At 37.7% G+C, this 18,884-nt stretch overlaps 1 protein-coding gene and 1 long non-coding RNA gene across 6 annotated transcripts in view; one reads left to right on the forward strand and one right to left on the reverse strand.

The window, feature by feature from the left end:
• Positions 1-18,884, forward strand: part of LOC105195275 — a 287,417-nt gene that overhangs the window by 218,525 nt on the left and 50,008 nt on the right. For 3 of the 4 annotated variants that reach the window (XR_005574777.1, XR_003268252.2, XR_850695.3), the window contains exon 8: positions 4,132-4,213. This is a non-coding gene — a long non-coding RNA (uncharacterized LOC105195275). Of the gene's footprint in view, positions 1-4,131; positions 4,214-8,764; positions 9,377-18,884 lie in introns of those variants that run through there. The other variant, XR_005574778.1, reaches the window with a different exon arrangement.
• LOC105195272 (LIM domain only protein 3) overlaps positions 1-18,884 on the reverse strand; it is a 75,325-nt gene that overhangs the window by 34,503 nt on the left and 21,938 nt on the right. The gene's annotated exons all lie outside the window — the stretch shown is intronic.

Raw genomic sequence — 18,884 nt, forward strand, 5'->3', positions numbered from 1 at the left:
GGCGCGACGTATGCGGGATTAAATGCATGCTCGAAGCCATCGGCAGCCGAGACAGGTAACTCTCCACGCCACCAGCGGTATGAACGAGATACCGACCCACACACCGCCCGCCGGCAATAATTGCCTTATTGACATTAATAAAACGAGCCGGATACCGACGGCCATGTCATCGAGAGCCCCATAAACGTCTATCCGTCGCGTGCGCGCGTACGTACACGTACGTTCATCTTCCCGTGCAGGAAATCGTATATCCAATTGCAATGCGAGCACCAAAGATTTTTTTTCGCAGTTTCGACACTGTGAAACGCGAACGAATGTAATTATCTCGATATGCGTTGTCTGTCGATTGAAATGACATCCAGAGAAAAGTTATGTTTAAATTGATGAAATCGTTTCTCTAAATTTCTCAAGTTTCTTGAGCTTTTCAAGTTGAAAATACCTTTGCGAGAAAACAAAATTTACTCAATTTTAAAAAATGATTTTTAAAATAAATAAATTATTTGTTTAATTTAAAACAAATAATTTTTTAGTTCCAGGAAAATAACGACAGAAATGTAAAAAGTAATTCAGTTGTTCTACTTTAAAAAATGTATTTTTCTTTTGCATTGTACAACCAAACTATTTTTTTTTTTTAATTCTGATAAAAGGAACAACCAAAAAATTTCTTCAAACCAAAGAAACTTCTCTGTATGCATAATGGAGATCAAATAGAAAACAAATCTTTACTCTTTTCTCTCACAACAAAGTGACAAATCTCAATTCAAATTGTGACAATGAAGACGAAATGAAATCGATTGCGCTATATTTTGATATCAACCTAATATGATAGCTACATCCGCGAATCGAGAGCTGCATTTGGTTCAGTACAAGCCAGACGATGAAGATTGTCGGCAAAGAGAAAGGACGAATAAAGGATGCCCAAGCCCTCCGTCGCGAGGACCAAAACGGGAGAGCCGGGTGGTACGAAGGGGGTCGAAAGGAAAGGAGGATGGCGGTCGACGATATTTCACCGGTTTCGCGTGCAGGCGAACTTTAATAATATTCGTTCCATCAGGTATAGCCGGCCTCATATTAAGTCGGTCCGCGCGAACGAGGCGCCGCCAGAGCGGTGGAATATGATGAGTGGAGGACGGAGGGTGAAGAGAGGAGAAAAGAGGACGCGTGAGGTGGCACGACGGAGGAGGAAGAAGAAGAGGAGGAGGTGGTGGTGGTGATGGTGGCGAAGAGAGGAGAGGCCGTGCAGAAGGATCGAGGGTGGAAGCGACCGAAGGGGTGGGCCGAGGAGGGCGCAGAATGAGACGTGTAATAAAGTGAGTTTTTAATTTCCACCAGTGCCGGTGGTTGGCCTGCTCCGCGGGTAGGGGGTTAGAAGCCCACGGGTTCGCCCCCGTTGCCCATGCTCCGGGCTCTCGCGGCCTGTCGGCTAGTATTACTAGATAAATCACCCAACAGGCAATAACCGCCCGTTCCACCCCCGGGGCCCCGCTCCCGTTCGCCGACTCCGTTACCCACCTTCGGATCTCTGCCACCGACAGCACTGATACGCGAGACCGTTCGACGCTAAACGTCGTCCGCGTCGCGCGCTCGGAGGAAGCGAGACGGCCGCGAGATTTGACGCCGGCTCCCCGATTCGATCCCAGCGAACTTGGCCCTCGATTCTAAGTTCAACCAAGTTACTCCGTTGGTTCCCACGAGACGCAACGGTATGTTAATTACATTAGAAGCGTGTCTGCGGGACTTCGAGAGTTTATTTTGAGCTCTGCATTTCTTTTGATAATATAAATCTTTTTACGCCACACGGATTTTATATAACAGATTGCAAACGTTATATCAAATGTTAAAAACTGAGAAATCAGAAAGTAAAGTTAATATTTATTCCCGACGTCTTAGCAAAAAGTATAACGAAATCATTTCTCAATATAATCGCTCAGCTTTGCAACACATTTTGTGTGTAATGGTTCACAAGTTTTCCCATTTCGCCTGTGAAGGTTTTAAGGTTTTCTAAGACAACTGAAATTCGAACTTTTCTCACAATCCAATCTGTAGTTCTGACCTTGCTACTTTCGATTTCCATTTGTTTGGCCGGCGGTAAGCCAGTGACAAAGAGATTGAGGTAGTGATACATATATGATTTCGAGGGCAGCGAAAAACCTTCTTTGTAGATAAAGTCAGAAGATTTGTAGATAAATTTAGAATATCTGTTGTTTTTAATGATACGAAAAAAGAAAATGCTAAAGGGAAAAATTCATTTCGAATAGGCAAATATTATGTTAGGCATTAGTTTTTATTATACTTATTATTTTACAAAATTTCGACGTCAACACTTTTGTTTTTTTTTTTAATGGAATGGTGTATTTTTAATAACGTAGTAATGTAAGTCATAAAAAATTCAACCACATAAAATATGACTTCAAGATGACTTTTAACATAAAAAAATTACATTACCACGTTAATGAAAACATGCCATCGTATTAAAAAAAAAAAAAAAATGTTAGTCTCTAAATGATCAAGTTACAAAAAATACTCAACATATTTTGCATTGAGAAATAAATTTATTTTTTTCATTTTCTCTCGTATACTTTACAAAAACTTCCAAACGTTTGAAAACATTACTTGAGATGTCGCGAATGTCATTCAATAACTAAGACACTCACGAAAAAATGATATTACTTCAGTAGATTGTATACAGTAATAAACGTTTGCTCCGTATAAAACGGTCACATAAAAGTGGAGTATATTTCTTACGCTACAACTCAATTCCTCGTTCTGCCTTTGTAGAACTTTTAGAACTATTTGCTTCGCACTCGACATGCAAATTTCGTAATCGAGATGTTCGATACGAGGAATGGAATCGATTAAGTTTCACTTTTAACCCGCTGGGACATCGCATATATACTGCAGCAGCAACGGCACGCGCGCTAAGGTAATCGTTATGGCATCCTCTCCCGCCACACGTAAGAACGCAAGATCTTCGTTTGCGCTGTGCTTATGATAATCAACCTCTCCGCAAACGTTTGCGTTTAGTGTTTTACGGCGCCGGATTATATGCCGCGAAAACGGCGGCTGCGAGAGGACATAATGACGCTTACGATCAGACGATAATAAACGCAATAGCATTATCATAATTACGGCGGCATTAGCTGTGCGCTGTGCGCGATATTAACCTACTGCCAGCATAATGCGCGCACAAACTTTAGACGTACGTACAGCAGCTCTTTGAGAAAGCAGCGTGGGCTGAATTTCTGAATAGCGTATCCTTGCTCCCTTGAAGAGATCCGGACTTGCTGCTTTAAAAGGGGTCATCCTACGATGCGATGTGTGTTGAAAAAAATCGATTCTTTTTTGCATTTCTTTGTAAAGCTTGGAGTCTTAAAAATACACTCACGGAAAAGTTTTGTTTAAATTGATAAAACGTTTCTTGCTTTTGTTTTAAGATAAAGAGAAAATATCTTTGAGAAACATAAAAATTTATTTAATTTAAAAAAATAACGTTATTATTCTTTAAAGTAAATAAATTATTTGTTCAAATTATTTCTCTAATTTAAACAAATTATTTTTCAATTAAAAAAAAAGAAATGACAGAAATAATTTCGTTGCTTTGCTTTTAAGAATGCATTTCTTTCATTAAAAAAAAAAAAAAAAAAATGCGTTGCACAACCAAATTATTTCTTCAATTCTAATAAATGCAACAGTCAAAAAATTTCTTCAAATCAAACAAACTTTTCTTTAAACGTACAGCACTGCACAAATTTCTTTGATTTAAACTAATATTTTTTTAATCAAAGGAACTTTTCTCTGGATGTGTATTCTTAAAATATTATGTTGCAAAATTCTATCATTTTATATAAATTAATCTGCTGTAAAACTTGAAATGCGTTTTTCTCTAAATGACTTGATTTTTGGACAGAATGTTCACAACAAAATTATCTTCAGTTAAACCTAGGATTTTTTAAATTAAATTTTTAAATTAAAACAACTTAAAAACAACTTAAAAAATGATTTTTTTTCGTAAAATAACAAACTTTGTTTCCAAACGGTCATTTTGTTCAAAATTACTGTTTCAAAAATCCCTACGCTTAACTGAAGCTACACTCATATACTTTAAAACAAAAAAAGAATTTTTGATTTCAGAGATCACGTTCAGACGCAGCACGAGCGCTCGTGCACTCGCAATTTTTTTCCAAAAGGATACTTCATCAAACGCCAAAGCCACGTAAGTATGTTAATATTATTTAATAATTTTTTTTATAGCTTCTTCAATATCTGTATATATACTTTTAATATATAACGATAAGTTTATACAACTTATTAATTTCCGCGAAAAAATTGATGAAAATAACCTTTTTCCACCGTGATTTTTCACAGTAGAATGACTCTTTAAAAAAGCAATGCAATGTTCAGACGCAATTATAAATTTTCAATCAGAAAATATGAAGCCAAATTAAAAGCTTCCACCAAGCGTTTGCTTTTTTTGCGCTGATACTTAATTTTTATCGCATCCACGTGCGCCGTTAACGGATACTTAAACGTGACCTTCGAATCCGGGCCGAACGACGCGAGCGACTCGGAACGTTTCGGCACTTATTGAAACGATATTTCCAAGCGGATTCCGCGCGACGCACACGGCCGTCGGTCGGTCGTGCGGAACCGTAAAATTTTGTCAGAAACGCAAGTCCCGCCCTCCCGGGACAAACCTCTGAGAAAATACAAGAAGCCCCTCGGGGAAAATGTTACGGCTGGCGCTCGTAAGTTTACCGCCGTCGACAAATTAATGTCCCCGGATTACGGAAGCGGACCGCAGGGAAAGATTTCCGTCGAGGACCGTCGAAGCCGTTTTCAAAATTTATTTTAAGCCGCGGTTACATCCGCATTTTCCGTTCCGTCTCTGCCCCGCTCCCTTCGGCTTGCCCGCGCGTTATTGCAAACGTCTCGCCCTTTCGATATTCCTGCAACGTCTCGCCCCGCTCCCTTCCAATATAAAACATATAAAAAGTTGGTAATAGAAACACGTGTAAAAACATTTAAAATTTAACGTCGAAACGCGCTCAATGGTAGGTAAATCCAGCGTGATCACATGCGATAATGAAATTATTAGTTCTCGTGTTAACAAATAATTGATTCATTAAAAAATAATGGCTATTACTTTAATATTCAGCATAGCATTATTAAAGAACGACGGCATTATATTATATTCAACGATGAATTAATTTGTATAATAATTAATATTAATTGTACATCGTTGTCATTTTTGTACATATTATCGGTTCGCCCGTTAACGGTATATTGCCTAATGTTGCCAGGCCGCAACATATTGAATTAATAAACATATATAAAAAAAAATTATAATACGTGTTCGTTAAATGTTTACAAGGTTTCTCGGCAAAAATACGATAAAAGCGTTAGTTCAACATAGTTCAGATTATTTTTCATGTGTTCGGAAGAGTTTCTAAAAGTTTTAGATTATTAAGTGGCTGGGATGATGGTAATTGAGCGTAGATCGGGATAATGTGCGAAACGAGAAGAGAGGGTACGAAAGCGCGCGGATTAACGACTTTAATGCGGCACTTCCTGCCTATGTTGGTCATGCCATGAGACCGCGCGGTCTGGCAACTTGAACTTGCTCAGAAACCGGGGAAAACATCTGGAACATATCTCCGCGGTATCCTCTTCCCTGTCCCCTTGCTTTCTCTCTCACGGTCTGTTTTCGTTTTCTTCTTGCGTCTCGCTCTTCACGTCCGTCGGTCCCGCACACCAACGGCGCGGGAGTCAAAGTCACGTCGTCGTAATAGAGCATTATGTACGACGGAGAACCTTAACCGGAAAGACGCTCTACAGCGTCGTTAAATACTCGTTTTGTGCACTTCGCTTAAGTCTAGTATTAAAGATTATAATCCAAAACTAAGATGTTTAGTTTAGTAAAATAAAACTTTCTCCCAAAATGATAATGTTATGTATTACTTAATTCTATTTTAATTAATAAAAAAGCCAATAAAATAAGCAAAAAAGATATTAATTCATTAAACAATTACAATACATTAAATAGTATTAAGGATTATAATCTGAGAATAGGATACTTAGCTCAGTAAAATTTTTTCTCTAAATTATAATTATATATGTTACTTGATTGTAAATAATAGAAAAGCCAATAATGAGCAAGTACAATATCGATGCATTAAAAAATAACAATACGTTAAATACATTTTTTTACATCGACATCTTATTTAATTTGTTTTATTGGTCTTTTTATTTTTATTTATCTGTATTTTAGTACAAGTCAATTGACATATCTAATTAATTCGGAAGATTATAGATTTGTAATGAGTTATTTCAACCAAATTTTCAACTTTATTTCATCTGCTGACTGAGAATTTCTAATTTCATTTGCGTATCATAAGGTTCTGAGGAAGGTGAGTGTTCCAATCAAATTCCACTCTGTGGAAAAATTAACAGCAAAAAAAAAACATATATAGGATGCAGGGAATTCGTAGGCAAAAGAAAGCGCGGCAATTCTCGGCTCTATTGTGCACGGCCCAATTTTCAGCCCGGCACGCCTTTCATCCCCGATCTCGGAAGCGCCGACAATCGCTCATTAACAGATTTCTTCGCGGCGGCGGCGGCGGCGGCGCCGACACGGCAGCGGGTTAAATCACGTCGACACTCGCGGATTGCATTCAGGTCGGCCGGTGCACGTCGACACGTCGACGGGGTGCATTTAAATAAAAAGACGCGATAGCCCTCTGCTCGTCGAGCGATATATCTCGCGCGGGTCGCGGAACAGAATCGGGTTGGCTGGTTGCAGGGCTGGGAGAGCCTGGGCGAGAAGGGGGACCGGAGACGACAGGGGGGAGGGAACCGGAGGGGTAGGTCAAATGGCGGGCAGAATGCGCGGTGATTGCTGAAGGGCCGCATAATTGCACCCTTTGTGGTGCAATCAACGGCGCAACTTGGACGGCGCCTAGGTCTATCGGTCCTCGTACCCTCCCCATTCCGTTCCCTCTCACTCAGCACGATCTCTCTTCACCACCGTCCCCCCCGTCCCCCTCGCATTAACGGGGGCGTCATCAGCGGCGATCCGATCGTTCCTTAAATATCGCGGCAGTTATCGCTAAATACACTCATCCGGCTACCGTCGCGGGCACGGTGAATTTTTGGAATTCCGGCCTCGTTCCTGTACAGCCTTCATCGCCGATGAGGATCGTGTGCATTGGTAAACGATAAGCGACGAGCCGTGAGATATGAACGATAAAATAAATGCGCTTGTTAAATAATAGACATATGGAAATTTAAATATTTCCTTTAACTCGCATACTTAGAAAAGAATGTAAAATACATTGAGCAAATAAACATAACAATTAAATATAACGTAAAATGTATTTTTTTATGTCAAACTATATTTTCTAAACTGTTTTTTCTTTTTATATATTTAAATATATTACTGATAATAATAGAGCAACATTTTTGTTATTTCTTTTTTTTTGCTTTTTATTAAATCTCTTTAATGTTGCTCTCTGAAAAGAGATTTGTCAATGAGCGTAAATTAATGGATAAGCTTATTTTCCGCTTATCATTACTTTTCGCAGTTCACAACTCATCGTTCATCTCCCTCACCAATATGCAACACGTTCAAAACGAGACGATCATTGCGAAAGGTCGAGCGAGATTTTCGTATCGCGAGGACGACCGCAACACGGCACAATAGAAAGTAATGCGTCTCGCTTGGGTAAAATTTATACGCTATTCAGGCCGCGCACAAACGTCGGTAAATTCCGTTGAATTAACCATCGCCGCGGTATCGGGGAAGAGCGACTAAGCGGTTCCGCGGAACGATTCACGTACTCGATTTCTCTCATCCGCATTCGCCGTAATGCCGTCCAATCCTGGCGCTCTGACGAATTTTATTTTTATCGAATGCGATTTCACTGTAGCTAAACTGCGCAAAAAGCGATTTCGATTTCTGATAAATTATTTGACAAAATTAGAACTTTAGAAAATTATTAGAATTAAATCTCGGAAATTCTGCGGAAAGTTATAGCGTATAATTAAATTATTATTCTATAAAAATGTATGAAAATTCCTCATAACTCATTTGCTACGACACAATTCAAAAAACAAAAGTTTTTGGTTTGAATGTCTTGAATCATTAAAATTTTATATCATTTTTAAATGCGATTTTAATGTAATCTGCTAATTGTAGAGGAATAAAAATATTATTAGTTCTTCATTCAGAGTGTATTCCCGTCAAACTTTTTTTTCTTTTGCGTAGATAATTTTTTTAATGACAATTTTTGAGTTATGGCGTTACTGATCAACAATTGAATGATATCTAGATTTGACTACACTGAGAGAAAAATTTTTTAAATGAAAAAAATACATTTTCTTAAAACTATATATTTTGATGCAAACATTTGTTTGTTATTTTTAAGTCAAAATATTTACTTTTAATTAAATAGACATACCAATTTAAATATATAATTTCGTATTATTGCATTTTTTATGTTTAAATAATAATTTTACAGATAAGCTAATAATATTATTAAATTTAATTAAACTGTCTTCTTAGATTAAAAAGTCTTATCTGGAATATAAAAACAGTTTAACAGTAAACATTCTCTAAACTGCAAGAGAAATTGCTTAATTAAAAATTATTTCTTTATTTTATTTACATAAATATTTCAATTAAGAAATTTTTAACTTGACTGCAAGTAAATAAACTATTAGAAAATAGTGTTAAGTGTAATTTTTTTTTGTATTACGATATTTTCAGTGTACATTCAGCGTACTCTTCTTGTTTCGTTCGAATTTCGAGAAGAATCATGTACGTTGAAGACGCTCTTCAAAAAAAAAAAACCCAAAACTACAAATTCTCGATTTTAATCGTCGAAATTAATGAGGCGGTAGGATCGGGATACAAAGTGGAACGTGGACAATTAGACGAAGGAAAAAAGGCCAGGGGAAGAGGAGAGGACCCCAGTATCCGACGAACGCTACGGGAACCGATCGATCTCGGAACATCCTACGAGAGCGCACATCATCACGCGGTGTTCTTCACGCGTGTTTATTTCGCAGCGCAACCGCTCGTATTAAATTTCCACCGTCGTGCAGCCGCGTCGTCGCGGGATCGCGATGTTCGCGACGAGTGCAATCTTGTCTCGGCCCTAGGATTTTACCTCCACGTGGTAAAGCGTCCCCGTGACGACGAACGAATTCGCGCGATTGAGGATCACTGGAGCTTGAGGCTGGCGACATGACGATGCCATTACCGCGTCGACCTTCTCCCACACCCTCGGTCTCTCCATTCTTCTCTCTCCCTCTCTCTCCCGTTTTCTCTCTCGCGCCTTCTCTCCTCTTGCTCTTCTTTTTTGTCTCTCTCACTCTCCCTTCCTCCCTTCCCCGCACCATCGTCTTCCATCGTCTTTCATCTCATTCGCGCGCGGCGGATGTCGAATTATACACAGAAACAGCACCACTTAAAATAATACAGCCGTTACAAACTGAACATCAACGTTAAAACCTGTCGTTTTCCGTAAGCTGGAATTATGGAAATTCCGTCGCGTAGCCGTTAGTAGTGTCCCTCCTCATCCTCCTCGCGCCCTCGATCCTTCGCGACGATGGGACGCGAGGCCGAGACACGCACTAATTTCGCGCTTTCAACCCAATACGACGTGTTTTCAAAAGTAATGCGGCAAGATTATAATAGCCCGATAAATCACGCCATGCAAAAGGTTCTAAGGCGCATGTTGTTATCTGTCGGGAGCTAACTTGCAGTTTGCACTTTTCGACGTTGCCCTCCGATGATCACATCCCATATAACGCAGAAAAATCGCAGCAACGTTTTGCAGAAATATTTAAGGATTGTAGCATTGCAAAAACGTTACGAAATGTTGCTGCAATATTGACAGTAATGAAAAAAAGAGGTCCGCTTTTAGAAATATATATTGCAACACAATATTGTAGCAATATTACAACATAATGGCTGGTATTCAGAACGCGCTTATAAAGAGAGCTTTCCAACAAGAGACGCAGGAGTCATTCTGTCTTTGTTTCTCATTGAATATAAAACAAAGGCAGAATGACTCCTGTGTCGATTTGTGGAAAGCTCGCGAAGACATTAGCGAGCTTTTTTTCTTCTTCTATCTTTGTTTCAAGTCTAACGAACGATAAAAATAGAGTGAAAAAGCACGTTCTGCATACGGATCAATATATTTCGGTGTTTCCGGTAATATTTCAAGTGCCATCATTCTAATACATTTTGGGGAATACTTTCAGGAATTATCATATGTTATTAAATTAATTTTTACACGAAAGAATCAAAAGATTTATTGTCAGATTACATCTCATTTATCTTCATCTTCGAACGGAATTTTGAAAACTCACCCTTTCAGGAACCATTTCATTAAAATGTAAAAATCTTATAATGCTGCACCTTTTATTTTATATTGTACAGTTTTTAAGATAACTATCAGAGAGTAAGGTTAATAATAATAATTTGATTTCAATCAGTGAAAGTACCCCTCTCTTAATTGTCACTGATGATCATAGTTATAAGTAAATCTACAAGATTTTACTGTTTCAGATTTAGAGAGTATGATCAATGCCTGGATCAATAATGAGTACACACATCGATTGTAATGTTTTCGGTACTTTTCTTACTTCAGATCATAAATTTTAATCCATCTACTGAATTACGATTTATAAGCCATGGTTTTAAGGAGGAACAGTTAAAATAAAGTCAATTATTTACTTAAAAGATTGCGGACGAAAAGTTCTTTGTGTACTCTTATATGTCAATATGTCAATAAATATATCAATGTGCTAATAAATTTATAAACTTATAGATGCAACATTGAATCACTTTATTAATCATTTTTCAAACTTTTTGTGAAAAAGAGGAAAACGTATACTTAATTAAGCAATGTTGAATACACATGTACCCAATGACCTAAATGGTACGTTTTCTAAAAATCGTCGCTGTACTCACAAAAATATTTGAAACTGTCTTATATTTTGAATTACTTAGTTTAGAAATATTTCCTACTTTAAATCTATAGCCATCAATTTTTTATTTTAGACTCGGCAAAAAAATTTAGAAAAAAATCGCAAAGCTTAGGTAGGCCTTATAGGACACAATTACTTTACGAGAGATAGAACTCTGCGTCCACGTGGTGATAGCATCGCATAGGTGAAGCGTAGGACATTATTTTTGACACATTGTGCAATATTGTTAAAGTGATAAAAAACATCTTTACAATGTTTCTGCACTGCAATGTGTTGCAACGTTGCTGCAAGCTCATGTGCTGTACGGGAAGGTCGAAGGTATGCAAATGGGAAGGCATTCCTCGTAAAACTATGCGATCGGTAGCACTGTCGACATAACGCGCACAACCGTGCCGAGTAAAGGAAGGAATAATCGAGAGGCACTGCTTTTCGACGCTAACGCAAGATGTGCCGGGTCGTGAGTGACATAAACTCGAACGGCGGGTTTAATCAAAGACAGTAATTCCCTCTTCCGAATTATTCCCCGCGATCTACTCATCCGCGGCTAATCAGAATCTTTGTTCTGAGGTCGATATCGATATTTTCGCAAGAGGGGGGAGGGAGGTATCATAACGGGGGGGGGCAAAAAAGCCCCAAGAATCGCGGTGGCGAGCGGTGGCTAATAAAAGGCTCGCTTAATTAGAATCTTCGTTAAGAAACCACGCGTAAGTCTCGCGCGTACTCCCTTCCAACCCTTGCCCTTCTCCCACGCCTTCTCGCGGCCGACCGAGATCCTCAGGTAAAAACGTAAGAACTATTTTCATTAAACTCGGCGGCGAGTTTGCGCGCTGCAAAAGTCTTTCGCTTTTATAGGCGAGTGCCGAGTGGCCGCGTAAAGAGATTAAGCCGACGGAAACACGGACGCGGAGGCGGGGGCAGAGATGGAGACTACGCGGAGGGTATGTTTCGTTATTAATTCGCTCTTATTAATTCCACTCGGCAGATTCGAACGGAACGGACGCCGCACGTCGTCATCGGATCGATCCCAGCTCTCTTACCCTCCGTCGCCGCGCGTCTCCCCCCAACCCGCGTCTCGCCCGATGACTTTAATTTGGATCGTTAGCGCTGATTTCCGTCAAATTGCCGCACAAAGAATTTTTTCCCGAGGCCGAGTGGGCGACGTGGGTTCTTTAAATAACCCGCATATGCCGTGTCGACGAATCAGTCGTCGTTTCGACGCTCTTGAATGAAGGCTGGTAATATGGAATGGGCTATTAATATAGAAGATAAGAGTTTATTTTTAAAACAAACTACTGTATTTAAATGCCAATTGTGCTCAAAGTTGTTAGTCTTGTAGAAATGATGTCTAATAACAAAACTAAAAATATTCTTGATATATTTAACCATCACAATGTAAAAATAAAACAATATTAAGATAAAGTCTGTAATTCTTATTCTCTTCTATCGAATTAAGTAAGATTGACGTATTATCTCGAGATAAGAGTGACACACAAATTTCAATTTATTTATATATTCGTATTGTAAGAGACAAGAGTAAAAAATGAGCAATATAATGACGTAAATTGTTATATAATTAATTAATCATAATTAACATTTAATTTATAAGATAAATATGGAATGAACGTTTTGCTCACTTAATATAAATAATACAAAATATCTTTCTAAAAATTAACACAGATGTCTCTCGCCAATCTTCTAGTATTAAATGTTAATTCTGATTGATTAATTAAAAATTAACATTATATTATTGCTCATTTTTCATTTGTTTCTTACAACATGAATTGTGATTCTATTGATTGAGCGAAACTTCTTTTAGTTATGCGATACATGTATTCTTACAGTAAGGCCGTGCGTACAATAGAAAAATATTAGATAAATTCTGTGTGAAACTCCACTCAAAAAATGGAGTGACTATCGATTAACACAAGTTAGGGTAAAAGTCACTTTCTGTGACTTTTCATTCATATAGAGTGAATTTTTCCACTCTGTGTCATGTAGTAAATTCTTTCGCTCTGTGCCATGGAATAAATTCTTTCACTTTGTATCGTGAACATTATTAAAAATGTCTTGAAATTCAACGTATTGTTAAATTAAACATTAAATTTAAAGTATATTAAATCTATAACTGAAAAGTATATGCATGAAATTTAGTGCACTTTTTCGTATCCTTTGTGCGTTACGTTTTAATATTCATTAAAAAAACTGGTTCTACAATTTTAATTCCTACTTCTAATATCTTATATTTCTCTATTATGCGCAGAGCACGTGCAATGAAATAAAATAAAAATTGGAATAAATATTTGTTCGATGTTACAATGCGCAATGCTTAACCGCTACGCAATTTGGGACATCGCACCGTGCGGACGAGTGCCCTCTTGTAAGAAAGAAATATTCGCATGCGATGCATTATAATTAAGCCATTATAATTAATTCACAGAAAGCACAACAGTCTTTGCCTACACGCAAAGCGAGTCTTAATAGACCTTTACGCTGTGGGACGAGGTATTGTTGGTATCCACAAAGCGATCTCCTTTGTAATGTTTTATTATAAAAAAAAATTTTTCAGATTTATTATTAAATCAAGAATATTATGAGATTCGCTACAAATTTCCATTGTCTAATCTAATTCCGTTTGAACAAAGTAATGAGACAACAAGGTTTTTTTAAATTCTAGATTCAAGAGTTTTTCCATTTGTGTGAGAATAAAATATTCCTCTCCCAACAATAATTATCATTGTCTCTGTATCAATCTTATTTTACGATACATAAAAGATAATTGAATCTAGAAATCTTTTCTGTGGATGTGCAATTGTTGCAAAACATATTGTATTTAATGAGTAGTGAACCTTGTTTTGTTGAAAAACGACAACAGTTTTCTTTAAAGCATTGATTTATTTTTATTGCTTCTGGAGATAGCATAAGACATTACCTTAATCGTGCTCCCACACATACACACACATACAAGCTTATAATAAATTCTTTCATATTTATTTTCCATGGATGCTTTCAATGTTATGTTGAATAATGTTACACCATTTAATTATGATTCTTTTTTATTTATATGAGATCTTGTTTGTCATATAAAGATATGCTGACAATATGAAATACTTCACGAGTAGAGAATATGGAATATATTACAACGTTTGTATATTATGATATATATAATGATATTAATTTGGTATCAAAAATATAATATTTTATAAATTTTCCATACTCTCAATTCATTTTTCATATGAACAATAAAAATATGAACTTTTTATTCTTATTGCGAATAATCTTTATTTTAGATGATAATGGTTATTTTAAATAATAATTTAATTATTTAAGATCTCATTTTTTATATCTTTGTTCATGTGCAATAATATTACGTTATTTTTCATGTTTAGCTAATTTCAATCAGTTTACATAAATAAACCCGTTTACACTTAATTTAGTGTATCTATCATTTATTTATTATTGCTTCTGAAATTGGATTTAAATTTTGGAAACTTTCGTTAATTGAATATTATAGCTAGGATGTTTCTTAAGAGTTCTACATAAATTAAAAGTCTCTAATATTTACTTACAGTGGAGCAATGTTAATTTAAAAACTAGTATTCCATATTACCCGCCTTTACCCTACGTGCCAAATCAAATTACAATCCGCAAGGACCACATTTTATATTCAACGACAATTTTCGGACGTTTTTACGTCACTGAATTATCATCCCCTTTCCTCATATTTAATATTTCAATCAAAAATCGCGCTTAATAAGATCGCTTTCACGTTAAGCCGACGCGACGCGCCGCGCGCCGCACGCGAGAAAGGGGAAACTAGCAGGTAGCTACAGCTGATGGGAACGTTCCCCGCGCTATTTACGCGCGGGATGGAAAAGCGTAAATGCGATTTGCGGGCGGAATCGACTCGCGGAAAACGGCGCAACAAAGAAAAGCGGCGAAGAATCGGTGTCCTTCCGACGCGCGGACGGCATCGCCGCGCTGGCTGGCGGGGAGGCAGGCTGCTTCTTCTTTCAAGTCGGGGGGCGCGCGCGTGCTCGATTTTCCGCGTACGGTATACGTAACCGAGTACGCGGCCGAGTTATTTCAATGAGCCGGCATAGCCGTCGTAGGAGTTAGAGGACGACGGCGGACAGACGCGCGGAATGGGACGAACGGGCGGCGCGACGCGGCGCGACGCGGCGCGGCGCGGCGCAGTCACTGATTTAACGCGAGACAATTGAATCTAATTACGACCGTCGCGGTAACCAGTGATACTCAATCCCGCCCATTCCGCGTCGCGTTTTTCCCTCCGTATCCGCCGTCTAATTCTCTATCGAGTCGATACTGCGCGCCACCGCCGCCGCCGCCGCCGCCGCCGCCATCGCCGAAGCTGAAGCTGAGCTTCACGGCAATATTTTTCCCCGCCCGTCAATTTTCTTCTCTCCCCGTTACGGTAACGATTAAAAGACTCGTAACGGCACATGCTAAGCCGCGAGATTGAAAAAGACTGTAAGTCTTTAATGAGATTTCAGTATCTAAATTTCCATCGTGCGCGCGGTGATGCAGTGTTGTGAAAGGTGCTGAATTGAATTTACATTCTTTCGATTAGGATGAAACTTTAATGGGACGTTTGCGCGAGGAAAAATCTCCGCTGGGACTGAAAATCTTATTCTGCATTTTTGCGCGACTCGACGCGGCTCCCTTTTTTGATTTAAATGCGTGTCTTTTACGACGACGGGGCCGCTGATAAGACGAATAATGCAAAAATGATGATCAACGAGACGCGCCGCGCCGCGCCGCGCCGCGCCGCGCGCGATATCTCTCGCGCTCGTCGATTCTTCGTCGGGCAAAAGAACGAGCATTAACGAGCGAGTTACGCCATTTCCGAGTATCGCATTAGCGGCGTTAACGTTGGTGTATACACGTAACGCGCGCGTGTGTATCGCAGTATGACGGTTTCAGACTGGTCGGCGCACTCCACCGGTTGCTCCATCGAGGCGCGGCGGCGCCTCAGCGCGCCGAGCCGCATCGGGCGCCCCTGGCTGTTCATTAGAGGCCGCATTGTCCGCTAACTAAGTACAGACACAGCCCTACCCACAGCCCTCGACCAACCTACTGATCTCCGAGGGCCCTCGTGCCCCTCGCGCGACCGACACGTAGAGAATCTCTTCCATCCCCGCCGCTCTACGGAGCGAGCTGCCTCGCTTTACGGTGCGAGCTGTCTGCCGTTAAAAGCTCCGGCTGACGGTGGATTCAGACCAGGCGAAGAACGCGAAGGAACGAATTCGCTTCGAGCGCGGACGAACGAAATTTACATCGACAAATACGTTCCATTTGTCGTCGATACCTCGAAGGAGAAGCGGTCGCTAAATTCGTCTATGCCTCTGCTAACTTGATTGAATCCTTAATGCGATGCTAATAGAATCCGCTCCCTTGCCCCGATTATATATTTAAGCATTTGTCGATTCGCTAATGCTCGACAATGTTACGTTATTGCTTTAGATCCCTGTAGAATTATTCTTAGCCACAGACTTCTGTATATTGTAGTAGATTCCTATTGAATTTGTATGTGTGTGATAAAATGTGATAGTAACTATCTTACTGTGGGATAAAATATTATCCATTAGATAACGATTCTTATATACATGTAGAAAAATTTCATTTACTCAATTTTTAGTTTTCTTCTTTTAAGAAAACGATTAAGTATGTTCACAAAGAATATTTTCTTAACAATAACTTTATACTTATTATTTTTTTGAAATAAATAATATTTACTCAAAATAAATTTCACAATAGAAAAATATCATTTGAATTAAATAAATATTACTTTTTTCAAATATTTCATAAGTTTATATATCCGCAAATTTAGTTCATCATACTCAAATTTATTCCAAATATATTCTGAATCCTAGTAATTTATTACTTTAATCAAGAATATTTAGTTAAAACAAAAATTCCATTTGTATATTATTATGACTACTCTTCGAAGCAATTATATAATATTTTTCGGAAGAATAAAAATTCTTTTTTTCAGTATGTGATAATAAATTTTTCGAAAATTTGTGATGAGTATATTTCGAGACAATTATCAAGAAAATATTTTTTATTAAAGATATTCATTACTTATGGAAAAAAATATAAATTAAGTAAACGCTTTTCTTGGCAGTAGAATTGATATTTTTCTGTCTGTGTGTGTGTATTTTTTTTACTATATGTATATTTTTAATTATACATCGTTATTTAGCATCAATGCTAATAAAAAATAAACCTAATATAATATTAAAATGTAATACCTTGTAATATGATTTTTATCTCACTAAATATGACATAGTTTCAATATAAAGGCCAAAATTAGGGGTTTAGTGTAATATTTAGAATCTATATTCTTAGGTTATTTGTTTTTTTTTTATTACAGCGCGAAAAAAACTTAAAAATTTATTTATGAGATATAAATTTATTTCACTAAAGTAAATCTTTAATTACAATGAAATAAAATTTTATTTTAGCAAATAAATCAATTAATAAGAAAAATGTATATTTTGCTATCACAATTCATTCTTTTTGTAATCCATAAACATCATAAAAAAATGTCATAAATTTACTAATTTCAATTTTTTTCTCAGTGTACACTAGACTCGAGAAGAAGATACTTAAAAGTTCATTTGTGGGATATCAATTTATTTCACTAAAGTAAATCTTTATTTAATTACTCGAGGTGTGCGCTCCCGAGCTTCGAGACAAGTCGAGAATTTTTTCTCGGGATCGGATCGAGACCCAAAAGTTTATAATCTTCGGATACCTGTGAGTTTCGAGTACCCAAAGTTGAAATCGGGTCAGACTGGATTAAGATCCCAAAAGTTTGTAAATTATTTTTTTTTTTTAAATAATTATGGTAAAAATGTGGAAAAGGGGAGCAAGCTCTCACGACCTGGATACGTGTGACTTTGTGTGGCCATTTACTACAAGCGTGGAAAGTCTATTAATTAAATGTAACCTGTAATGTACAAAAGTATTAAAGCAGTTATAAAACTTTATTCGTAAATATTTTTTTAATAAGGAGTGAGCATTACTTAAAACCTTTTATAAGTCACTCAGGATCTTCTCTTTGATAACACATGTCAAGGTCAAGGTCGTTGCAGGCTACTCCCTTTTTCTGCATTTTTACCATTAATTATTAAAATTTACTAATTTTTTTTTCTTATTGTATAAAGTATCTAGATCTATGACCGCTGTTTGGCTCGATTTTAGATCCAAGCATCTAAAATTTACAAAATTTTGGGATCCTGACCCGACCCGACTCGACCCGACTCGACCTGACTCGACTCGATTTCAATTTCGAGTACTACTCGAACATTACGAACTTTCGGGTCTTGACCCGAAATCTCCGGTACCCGCACATCTCTATTAATTACGGTGAAATAAAATTTCACTCTAACAAATCAAACAATTAATAAAAAAAGAGAGATCCATTTCACAAAAATATATATTTCACTATCAGAATCAGTCTTTTATAACCAATAAATATCGGAGAAAACACTGCACGTAATATTTGCTTGTTAATATTTCGCTTTTTTTTCTCAGTATATACTTATACGTAACAATTTTCAACGGATTCATTCACAGGATTTACGAGTGAAAGTGGTTTATCGAATAACGATAGTATCGAAATTTTATCAAGAAAAAATCGAATTCAAATTCTGTTCTTTTTAATTGGAACGGCCGTGATTTCTTGCATGCGTAAAATTTCTATTGCCCTAAATATTGAAATCTTTGCTCTTCGTTAATAGCCGTAGTCGCAATACGGAGCTTAACACGGGCCGTCAATCCGATGAGAGAACCGAAACACGCTCTTTTTGAGTCGTCCCATCTTACATTATCGCGCTATTATTATTTTATCTTCTACAGTAGCT

This window comes from Solenopsis invicta, chromosome 5, assembly GCF_016802725.1.
Source record: "Solenopsis invicta isolate M01_SB chromosome 5, UNIL_Sinv_3.0, whole genome shotgun sequence".
NCBI lineage: Eukaryota > Metazoa > Arthropoda > Insecta > Hymenoptera > Formicidae > Solenopsis > Solenopsis invicta.